Here is an 11,786-nt window from a genome sequence, read left to right as displayed (position 1 = left end):
AAATACTTTTTATTGCAGTTAAAGCCCTCTTTTGCTATACCTATATGAAGGTACATTTTTGATATATTGTGCAGAATAATGAGGTGTTCATCCTCATATAATTTTAGAAAGTTGAAGAAATCCTACTCCAAAACAAATAACTGTTTTGACCAGAACTCCAAAAAACAAAGCACACTTTGAGTAAATGATAATTAGTGGATTTGTAGCTTATTATTATAAATGTGATTATTATTATTATTATTATTATTATTATTATTATTATTATAATGTAGGTTATACAGTCTTGTTATGTGTGTGTTTTTATATGCCACTGCCTGTTAAAGAGCCTCTTTGTTCAAGAGAAAATCTTCCCTTAATCTATAGATGTATTATGCATTTGTTTTGGTTTACTATGTGTATGTGTGTGTGTGTCCACATGTGTGGATGTACCTCTCAGCTGCTTTTCTGTTCACTCTGTGTGTATGTATAATCAGTAATATGGTTACAGGCAGCAGTGGAATAAGGGTTTTTGTTGTTGTTGTTGATGATGTTTTCATCTCTGGGAGGACTTCAGGCTTACTACCAATTAGAGTTAGTGATCAAATGCTTTTCCCCGACAGGTAAACTTCTCCAGCCCAGCTTCCTCTTTTAGCTGGCTAACAGATAGCGTGTGCGGGGGAAAAGCAGTGTAAGAAATCAATAGGCAGCTTTTATGTGTAATAAAAGCACTTTCCTTACAGAGAAAGGACGAGATGTGCTAAAAGGGATAATGTTGACAATGTGAATGGATAGGAGCTGAAATTGGAGGAGAGAGTGATTAGTGAGGTAGAGGTATTAGGAGTGGGGAAGTGGAGTGTAGATGGCTGATAGTTAAGTGGGCTTCAAATTAGCACAAGGCAGCCCAGTGAATGTGAGTGCAGAGATAGGTAACTGATGAGGAGCGTCTCTAAAGCTGTCATCAACTGCCTCAAGCATTCCATTTGTATTCTCACTGTGAGCAAAGGCTGCCTGAGTCACCACCTGCACTCACATTTACTGTATACGGTGGGGTGCACTGTATTCAACAGGCAAGGCTTATGTTTTTTCAGGTTTTGTATCTGCATCCATAGAGACATCTTCTACATGACTCAAAGGTCCAGTGTGTAAGATTCAGGGGGATTCAGGTGTGGGGGAAAAAGCAATATGGCATAGTATTGCATATTTTGCGTGGCGATATTGTATCGATACATGGATGCCAAGTATTGATCTTTTATTATATTCATAATTAATCTTTGCAAATATACATTTTCGTACAACTTTTGGTGCTAAAATAATAAAGTCAATTGATTTTTCAGTCGACAAGATGGTGGTGATGGGTTTTTTTTCCCCTGGGGAAGTCAGCAGACGTCTCAGTCAGCAGCATTTGGCAGGAAGTCCTTAAAAATATAGATAGAAAGAAAAGGAGGACTTGGATAACACAAATGAGAATTGCAAGCAGTGTCATATGAGACTCTGGGAATACTATAAACATGTGGGCTCACCTCACTCTTCACCATCCAGAGATAGCTGATGGCCAAGCTAACGCTAAGTCTGCTCAACCAAAAATCAACCAACACTGGACACATATACCTTAACAAAACCACCATGCAACTTTAAGAGAGAAAGCAAGAAAATAACACAGTCCATCACCTACATCTTGTTCAAAGATCTGCGTACAGCGTTGTTGAAATCAAAGGCTAAATGGAACCCAGGTATGCAACTCTGTCCCACTGTTTTTTCACCAACACAGCCATACCCAAGCTCTACAGAGAAGTGAAGCATAAAGTTGTGGAATCTCTGAGTAGCCTACAGGAGGAAGGGTGGCATTAACTTGTGACATCTGTACTTCAGGTCAGTGGATCCATATGTGACTATAACCACACGTTATCTCGCAGAGGACTGGCGACTGCTGTCTCACGTTTTCCAGACTGAAGCAGTACACAAAAGCCACACCGGAGCAAACACTGCAGACCTCCTGCAAAATGCAGCACAAGAATACGGGATAGTAGTTGTTGCCTAATTCTGTGAACATAATGATTTGTTTTTGGTGGTCAAAGGCCACTGTGACCTTGTCTGTCTCATTCTCATGAATGTGATATTTTAAGAACGCCTTGAGGGAATTACTTTAGATTTGGCACAAATGGGTTCGATGGGTACCCACAAATCTCCCCTAAACTTGGCAAGGCCTTTTAACAGCCAGTATTTCTTTCCCTTACAATCAATGTACTCCTTCAAATTAAAGAGACAAAACGCCTATTTGATTAAGAACAATGAATAATTAGTTATTAAATAAATAAAGTTAAATAAGTAAGGAACCAAAGCATATCTGTATGAGATTTCTTAACTCTGATATTGACATAGTTTTCAACTAGCCTACACACTTAAGCAGCATAACAGAATTTCTGATATTCAGTTTTGGCTTTTGGTTTTGGTGTGCTATTAGGCTTGTGGCGATTTCTGGTTTAACTGGTTCGGTCCGGTTTAAGAGCTCCACCTGGTTTAATTCACGTCAACCGGATAAACCGGGTGGGGTTGGGGGTTTGGGGGGTTTGGGAGGGAGCTTTTCACATCAGCGGCGTGTCAAGGGACTATATTCAACTTATCTTGCATCGTAACATGCATTATGACAACTTAATAAGGTTTATGTATGTTTTTAAATGAAGTGGAGGAGCCTACAAGTGTGTCTACAAGTTTGTTTAGTTTGTCTCAGAGGCTCCGCGGACTGCGGACTCTGCTCAGCTGTCTGCTGCTGCTACGAGAAAAGTGTCCTTCTGCTTCTTACTCTTCTTGTGTAACTTTGTGTGTATTGGCGGTTAATACAGCATTATCGCCACCTAGTGGATTGGAAGCACATTACACCTATAATGGGCTTTTATTGGGAAAAATAGCTCAAATGCGACAACCAGTGGTAAAATTAGGTATATAATACGATATATCGATTCTGTTAAATATTTGGCTTTAAATCAAACCAGCTGGAAAATTTTCAAACCAGCAAAAGCCTATGTGCCACCCCACAACTTTAAGCAGACCCATCTGGCCACGTCTATGAAAAATTTCTGGGGGTTCTATTGTTTACTGGGAAAAGACAGAAATCTTCACTATGATGAAAACATTTGGGTAATATAGAATGTTTAATTGTAATAATACATGTAAAAATATAAATTAAATAGTGATATTTCATTACTGAACTCAAAAGTTATTAATGAGGGTGATGACATGCTTTCAACCACATTCTCTGCAGTCCTTTAATAATGTTTATAGGAAAAAAAAATGTAGGCTCATACTGTAAAATCCAGTAGCCTGGTTGAGCTGGTGAGCCAAAAAGTGTCTCTGTGCGTGCATGGCCCCTCAGCTGCTCCTCAGCAGGTCCAGGGATTGATCAGCCCCCCTGTATGAGCCCTCATACTGGGTCAGGAAAATGAGTCCAGACCTGCTATGACCTCTGGGTCATCCATCAAACCCCTTCCTCCAAAATCCCTCTCTCCCTCCTCCTTCTCCTTCTCCATCACTCCATGCTATAAGATGGAGAGATGACACTCTGCAGGGCCTCTTTTATCTCTCCATTCCTCAATCCCCCCTCAACTCTCTTTGTGCTCCTCTTACAAGTAGTGCAATCCCTTACTCATCCAATCCCTCCCTCCTCCCTTGCTACTGCCTCCACTTTCTCTCTCACATCATACAGTACTCTCTCTGCTTGTATTAAGCCTCTCCTAGCTTCACTTCTATCCGTCACACACATACAAACATCCAGCACTTTGGCAGAAAGTGATGCAAGGTTGTACACAATGACACAGAGTTAACACTCAACATTCAACTGAGCATGTCAAGTGGGCCAGAGGTGTGTGTTTTCTGTATGAGATGCTGTTGGGCTTGCTGGGGTTCTGCCTGCATTTCCTTTCACATGTTGTATTTGGTCATTGCTCCTGTCAGTCAACCATCACCTCTGGAGATTAATAAGTGACATGCCCACCGTGGCTAGAAATATTTCTGTCTTCCGTCTGAGTCACGCTGGAATGTGCATGTCTTTGTGTGTCTTTATGGGGACTGATGTGTGTGTGTGTGTGTGTGTGTGTGTGTGAGAGAGAGTGAGTGAGTGTCAGGGCCTTGCTCAGCCTGGCCTTGCCTCAATGTGACTTAAGCGCAGCCATGCAGAACCAGCTGACAGCTCCCTCTTCTCCTCCTCCTCCCTTCATCCAAAACTCCTCTTCTCTGTCTTGCCATCTCCCCTCTGCCTTGTCCCCCGCCTCTTATCCTTACATAGCTACACCAGTTCCAAGTATGTGGTAACAAGGCTGTACTCTGTGTGTGTGTGTGTGTGTGTGTGTGTCCATTTAGCAAATATTTCTTTAAAGCTCCAGTAGGCAACATTGTTTTGGTATAATTGAGTAAAAATTTTATTATATCCTCCAAGCGTAATGTAAATCAAGTGGTCTGAGACAAACAATAGGTTTGTGCATCTCACCATGGCTCTGTGTTCAGCCTCTAAAGAATCAATATCAACCAATCAAAGGTCAGCTCAGACCACTACGTTCCTATTGGCTGTTCTACTGCATATGTGCATTCCCATGCTGCCGGCAGAAGGGGAGAGCAAGCGGCAATGGTGAACAGTGTACCAGGTAAAATAGCTATTCCAGCATTTAGCAACACGGCTAAACAACCCAAAAAAAGGGCCCCGGGAGGGGAAGGGTGAGGTGGGGCAGGGCCCGGCCGAAGGGCGTGAGGGTTGGCCGTGGGAGCGGAGCTGAGGGCTCTCCGTGTAGAGGGAGAGCCAAGCCGAGGGAATATGTGCAGGGCCGCGAGGGAGGGATGGGGAGGGCTGCTGCGCGATGAGGGAGAGCCGAGGCTCCCAGAGAGGGAGAAATAGAACCAAGTAAGATAAAATACTCGCGTGCTCGTCTGGTAGGAGGGGCTCAGGGTGGAGACGAATGAAACCTAACTCAGATGAGACTCAAAAATCCGTTTTCAGGCTTTCTACCTACTGCAGCTTTAAAGTAAAACAAAAAAAATGTCTTTTTCGTCACACCTTATTCTCACTTCTCCTTGTCAGAGTGTAGATATCTCCTGTCTGTCTTACTGTGCGGAGTGAGGTCCATTCGCATAATTTTAGTGACGTCACAAAACTCAAGAATCCATACACTTAAAGTTCATTTATACTTCTGCATTGAATCAATGCCGTAGCTACAGCATAGGCTCCACATCAACATAGAGCCTATGCCGTAACCTACGCCATAGGCTGACATGCACCTCCCCAGAATTGTAACTACGCGTTGTGGTGACGTAGACGTCCTGTCTGTTTCTGTATACTGACACCTATTCCCTCAGTGGAAACGAAGCTTGTATTTACTTGTATTTCACAGATAAGAAACAATAAATTGTGAAGACAGTAAAGCCTCCACTAGAATAAGTATTTTAAGTCTTGTGTGTAATTTATCCTTCAGGGATTTATACTTAGGTATTTATCCAGGTGTCATATGAGAAGAGGAAATCTCCGCTCGTCGCTAGGCTAATTTATACAGTGTGAAATGCAATAGGCTTGTGCTAATAACATTAGCATGTTGTATTTGTGGGGAACATGTGTCCAGATGGGTTGTCTTTGAATGCTGCAAGTTATAGTGAAGCCAATTTGTGTACTTGTGTTTGAAATTGTCTCTATTAAGCCATATTTAATGTGTGTTTTAGGTGTGTTTTTAATCAACTAAACTTTAGAGCACTTCACAGAAACCTCCACTGCTGACTAGTGTTTTGGAAGTGTAACTGCAGTGACAGACACACCACCACACAAACATAAATATTGCTTTTTTATGACAAAATTCCAATGTTTAATAGGATAAAATGATGTGATATTATATATCCAGAAGGTCAAGAGTCAGCTTTACTGTATCATCATAATGTTCTGCAAAACACTTTTTGTCCATTATTAAATGTAATTTCTCAGGGAACAGAAGGGGAAATATTTGGCTAGATATACTGAGCTGGTGACTCTAATGTTGGGTGTCCACCCTGAAACTGTGTTGACTGTACAGATCTTCTCGGCTGCCAGGGGGAAGATGTGTATGAAGCATCCATATTTTCACAGACATGGACAAGAGCAACTTGACTGGTTTGTGGAGGTGTACAACAAGGAGGTGGTAATTCTAGATTGCCTTTATTTTACTTGAACAGCCGAAGATAGACAGACAAGGGCGAAGAGATAGGAGATGATTTGCAGCACAGGGCCACGGTACATGGCCTAAAAAAAGTAGCCTACATCAGCAACCTGTGCTGACGGAATCATGGTTCGAAATCCACCTGGTATTGCATTAATAATAAGCAATATGACAACGTGATTAACTGAAATATTGTTTATATACAAAATAATGAAGATATCAGTGTCTGACAGTGATCCTGTGGCTGTGATCCTAGTACCCTAACATGAAAGAGGTCAAATTTCAACAGAGATGGGAGGGACCATGCGTACAACATGTTTGTTTCCTAGAAAGTTCATGTGTTTTTTGGGGTGACGAGAGGAGATGCAGGGGCGTCCCATGGAAACTATAATGGCACCAGTATGGCACCATTTTGGATTTGAAGTTGATAAAAGAGGTGTCCTACCCGGCTGCAGGCGGTGCATTGTTTAGAGCTAGGATTTTGTCTGACGGCCTGTTTCTATTTATTGGCTACCTGTCACTTGCTTTGATAGCACTGCGATAGATGAGGAACAGCTATTGAAATGAGTTGAAATGAGGTTGTTAAAATGCTTCCTTATTTCACTATAAAAAACAACAACAACAACAACAACAACAACAACATAGTCGTCAGCTGGCTTGAGGGCATCAGGGAGTTGAAATTTTCTGGTGAGCTAAATGACCATGCTGATAACAGCATGTGTTGACAATACTGCGTTTCATTTCCAGTAAGTACCACTATATATATATATATATATATAAATGTTTTCTGTTCAAAAAGTAATGTTATGGTAATGGACCTGCAATTGTATAGCGCCTTTCTAGTCTAAGTCATTTACATTACGATGGAAGCATCATCTGGGTTCAGTACTTTGCTCAAGGGTTCTTCGACATGTGGACCAAAGGAGCCGGGGATCGAACCACTGATCTTCCAATCGGTGGATGACCTGCTCTACTTCTGAGCCACTGCCGCCAGAGGTAGAGGGGAAGATGGCAAGTAGGCTACACACCCATCTTATAAATGGTTACATATCCAGTCTGATCTCAGCAAACAGCTGATATTTAGACATACATGGTTTGTTTACATAATGTGACAGGAGTGCATATTTAATGTTTTCAATGTGGACAGAGTGCTCTGATGTTATGCAGTGCAACATGATAATCGTTGGACGCTTGCTTGCTGTTGGGACATGGTGTCTTGTTCTACTGAGGAACTGCTGCTGAGTCAAGTGTGCAGTCACAAAAAAACTTTCTTGCATATTGAGTTGCAGAATCCCACCATCTCCATCCCTCTGCCTGCTCGGAGATATAACGGAAACCAACCTCCCATCCAAATATAGTCTCACTAACCAGACCTTTCTCAAGAAAAGAAAGGTCTGGCTGGGCCGACTCTCACTTTGAGATTGGAGGAAAAAAACGCCCCAGCTGCTTGTACTTCTTTCAACCAATCACAATCGTTCTGGGCCATGAACCATGGCAGAAAAATGGCTACATCCCCACAAGATCAAACACCGCAAAAGTTAGTAAAACTTCTACACAACCGGAGGTGGTAGGGCGGGACTTCAGCGGGTGGCTCATTCCGCCCAATGAGAGGCTGATCTCTGCAGCGAACTTCCGCCCACTCAGACTAATCCAAATACAGAAACCCGCTGCTCATATCTCTAACTATCTCTAACTATCGTTCTGTTAAACTGGAAATCAAAACAATTATTACACATCAACCACTGGACCAACCTTCTTACAGAATTCATCTCAATAGAGAAAATGGCAGCCTCTAACAACAGTAATATGTCGGCCTTTAATGAAACTTGGAACCCATTTTTCACTCATAAAACACTCCTTTTTTAAATTTCTTTTTTACTTCCTTTCTTTCTTTCTTTATTCTTATTTTCTTTCTCCCCGCTCTCCTCATTTACACTCACTTAGAATTCTTACTATATCGTTATTATTATTATTATTATTATTATTGATTATGATTGTGATTATTATTACAATGATTGTAATTATATTATTATTACTATTATTATTATTATTATTGATTATGATTGTGATTATTACTATTATTATAAATATGCTTGTGGTTGTGAATATTATGATTATGATCATGATTATGATTGTTATAATTATTATTATTGTTGTTGTTATCATTGTTATTATTAGCATATTGTCATCATAACTATAGTTTCTTACTTTATTTATTTATTTTTATTTCCTAACAATAATCATGATAATGACATTATTACAATAAAATAAAGGCGGGGGGCTGGGGCTGGACTGGATTGGTTGAGGGTGGAGGGGAGCGGGGGCTCCATGCCTGGTTCTCTTGGGGCATGGCGGGACCTCAGGTGGGAGGTGGGGTGGTTGGGCCCTACCCCTCTCCCTCTCTCTCTCAAAAAAAAAAAAAAAAAAAAAAAAAAACTACTCCTCAGCAGACAGACCCCCTCCCTGGGTCTGGGAGTTGCCCAGAACAGGAAGAGGCACAGGAGGTCAGATCTGCAACAGGCCAGCAGCCAGGTTGCGGCCCAAGGTACGATTGCCCCTAAATTTAAATTAAAATCAAATCAAAGAGAATTAAACAAAAATTAATCAAGGAAAAAAAAAATTAAAAAATAAATTAAAAGGTGCCATCTTGCCTGTCTCCCGCTGGGGTTCCCGGTCGGGCTACTTGGGGCCTGGTAGGGGGACCCCTTGCTCGCTGATTGCAATATATAATCATTGCATTATAAATTGCCAATTATAATTCTAATAATTCTAATAATTATTCTTGGTATGGTCATTATCATGATATATTGGTTTATATTGTATTAGGTTATGTTAGGTATCGTATTATATCATAGTGGATTATTATGTCATGTTTTATTATATCACATGATATAGTATATTATTATATATTATATCATGCTATATTATAATGTCTTATATTACCTCGTATTATATTATTTTATCTTACATTATTATGTACTCTAACATTAACATATGCCATATTGTATTGCAGGTTTTGTATTTTTTTATTTTATTTTTTTATTTTCCTTCCCCCTTTTTTCCTATTTATATTTTTACTTTATTGATTTATTTATTTTTATTATGTTATCTATTCCATATTGGACATCATAATACCATACCATCTGTTTTTCTCACACACACACACACACACACACACACACACACACACACACACACACACACACACACACACACATATATTCTGGTCCAGTCGGGCCATTAATATCAAACACCAGTTTGAAAATTAACACCCACCCAACCCTAGTGTCTGCTGATTTGGCAGTGATACTGGGTTATTACTAAAATAATATAGAAAAGAAAATAGACCAGATGCTGAAATTATTGCAGCAGATCGACACTGAAGCGACTGTTTTGGCTTGATATGAAGTCAACAGAGTGGCTGTGGAGCCCCATGGATGGTTTCCAGGTTTCAGAGCACTTTGCGGCACCTCTGCCTCTTTTCTAAACTTGCCGTTCTCACCTAGATGTGCTCTCAGGTACAGAAATTTGGCACAGATGGATTTAATGTGAATCTTTACTTCGTAGCACAGATGTTATTTGGTTGATACCCTTACCTGAGTTCGGCACCAGCCCTACATATAGAACACTGCTACAGAGAAAAGACCCGTTACTGTAGTGAAGTATAGTTCAAACAAAGATTGCATGCAACAACACATTAAACTTGCTTTGACTTTTCGACCACAATGGCTAAAAACATGTAAACTGCATGGATGTAAAACAACAGCACCATTTGTTTTGTTTTTATTAATGTTAAAAATTTTTTTTTTTTGAGAGTCAAGTGGCAACTCAAGACTAAGTCAGATCAGTCTGGCTTCCTGTAATGTTCCTCAGATGTTCCCACATAAAGAAATTGGTGGCAAATGATATTTACTGCAAGGCCTTGGGGTACCATGAAGGGAAGCCCCTCAATGATTATATGGCACTTCAGGAGCAATACAGTATTGACAGCCAAGCTGAAAAGCTCCTCCCAGACATCTCCCAGGCCAGAGGTGCAGGTATGGTAGGTATAGTGGTTGGCGCCGGAGGTGCTCCCCAGGCCTGACGCAGGGTGTCAGGTTGGCCCTGTCAGCAGTAAATGATCCAGAGACCACAGTGGGGTGACATTTGATTCAGACATGTACACCTGTCATGGTGGGCTAATACTAAAAAAAGGCAGAGACTGATCCATCGTCTTGGTACCTTGTGAGAAGGCAATACTGGTCTCACAGCTAACAGACCAGTAGCTAACAGACAGACTGTACACCTCTGATACACTGAATGAGATGCACTTTTACTGATTATAAGCACTTCCTGAACAATAAATCACTCCATATTCTTTATAATTCATTAATTTTACCATGGGAAACACATACAAAAGCTTACGACTGTTGTGCATTCTTCAAAAAGGAGCCATTAGGATAATTTATAATGTACATTTTCATGAAAACACAAATCAGTTATTCATACAGTCCAAAACTCTTAAGTTTCTTGATCTGATAGAATTAAAAACTGCACAAACAATGTTCAACGCAAGGAATAATATGCTACCTAAAAACATACAGGAAATGTTTTCTGAAAGGGAGGGGAGTTATAAGTTAAGGGGACAATTAAACTTAAAGGTTTGCCACACCCACACAACAAAAAAGAGCTTCTGCATCTCCAGTACAAACAACAGTAGACACGTAAGGGATAATGTATAGTGAGCCGGTGACTGTTGAAAAATAATTCCCGACAGGGGAATGGAACCTTGACGCGCAGCGGAGTTATTTTTCAACAGTGACTGGCTCACTATACATTATCCCGCTTAGAACATGGCTTACTACTTAAACATTCAAATGTTACAACTGGCATCAATATTATCATTATCACTGTCCGAGGGCTGCCATAGAATGGCAATGAGTATGTCAGCCGACCAACACTCGCTACCCGGTCCCTGGTTGCGGCGATTTGCGATGCTGGCCAGCTAGGAATTAACTAGCAGCCAGCACAGTAACGTTACAGTCCTGTCTCGTCTAGCTAACATTTAGCCGTGTTCCACGGTGTTCCGTGATCCATTAGAAAGAAAGCTAGCTGGACATCGGTTTTGAAGCCTCTTTGGTCATGGAGCTCCCTCCATCTCTTGAACGCCTGACTGGGGTTTACTCTTGTTTTTCCTCTTCTTTTATCACTCTCCTTTTTGCTCTTCTTTGCCTCCTCAGAACTTTGTCCATCTGCCATTGTGCTCGTGACTCAACTATCTCATGCCCACCTCCTCATAAGGACCAGCTCCAGTCCCTGATTGGCTGACCGACCAGTTTCGCGATACATGACGCGTTTCCTGCTGTAAAGCAGATTTTTTTCCGCAAAATTTTGCCCCCACTGGCAAAAGCTTATTACAAAGATTGCAAAGCCACTAAGTAACCTAGGTAAACGCTGATGTCTGATTTTACTGTGGCCACTACCCTGTTCAACCCACATTATTTTCATGATGATATATTTAGGAAAAGATGCTATCTGTTGCCTCTTTAAGGGATAGGACTAGATAAGTTAACACTTCCTCCTACCCCCTTTGGAGCATGTGAAATGTGTGGAGGATCCAAATTCCATCCTTTTGTCTTTTTTGTTTTTCTTTTTGTTGTCTGT

At 40.9% G+C, this 11,786-nt stretch overlaps 1 protein-coding gene across 2 annotated transcripts in view; it reads left to right on the top strand.

Moving 5' to 3' along the window:
* LOC125881011 (RNA binding protein fox-1 homolog 3-like) overlaps positions 1 to 11,786 on the top strand; it is a 1,507,594-nt gene that overhangs the window by 108,264 nt on the left and 1,387,544 nt on the right. The gene's annotated exons all lie outside the window — the stretch shown is intronic.

Source organism: Epinephelus fuscoguttatus, linkage group LG20 (assembly GCF_011397635.1).
Source record: "Epinephelus fuscoguttatus linkage group LG20, E.fuscoguttatus.final_Chr_v1".
In the NCBI taxonomy this organism is placed as follows: Eukaryota; Metazoa; Chordata; class Actinopteri; order Perciformes; family Serranidae; genus Epinephelus; species Epinephelus fuscoguttatus.
This window is presented reverse-complemented; position numbering and strand designations above follow the sequence as displayed.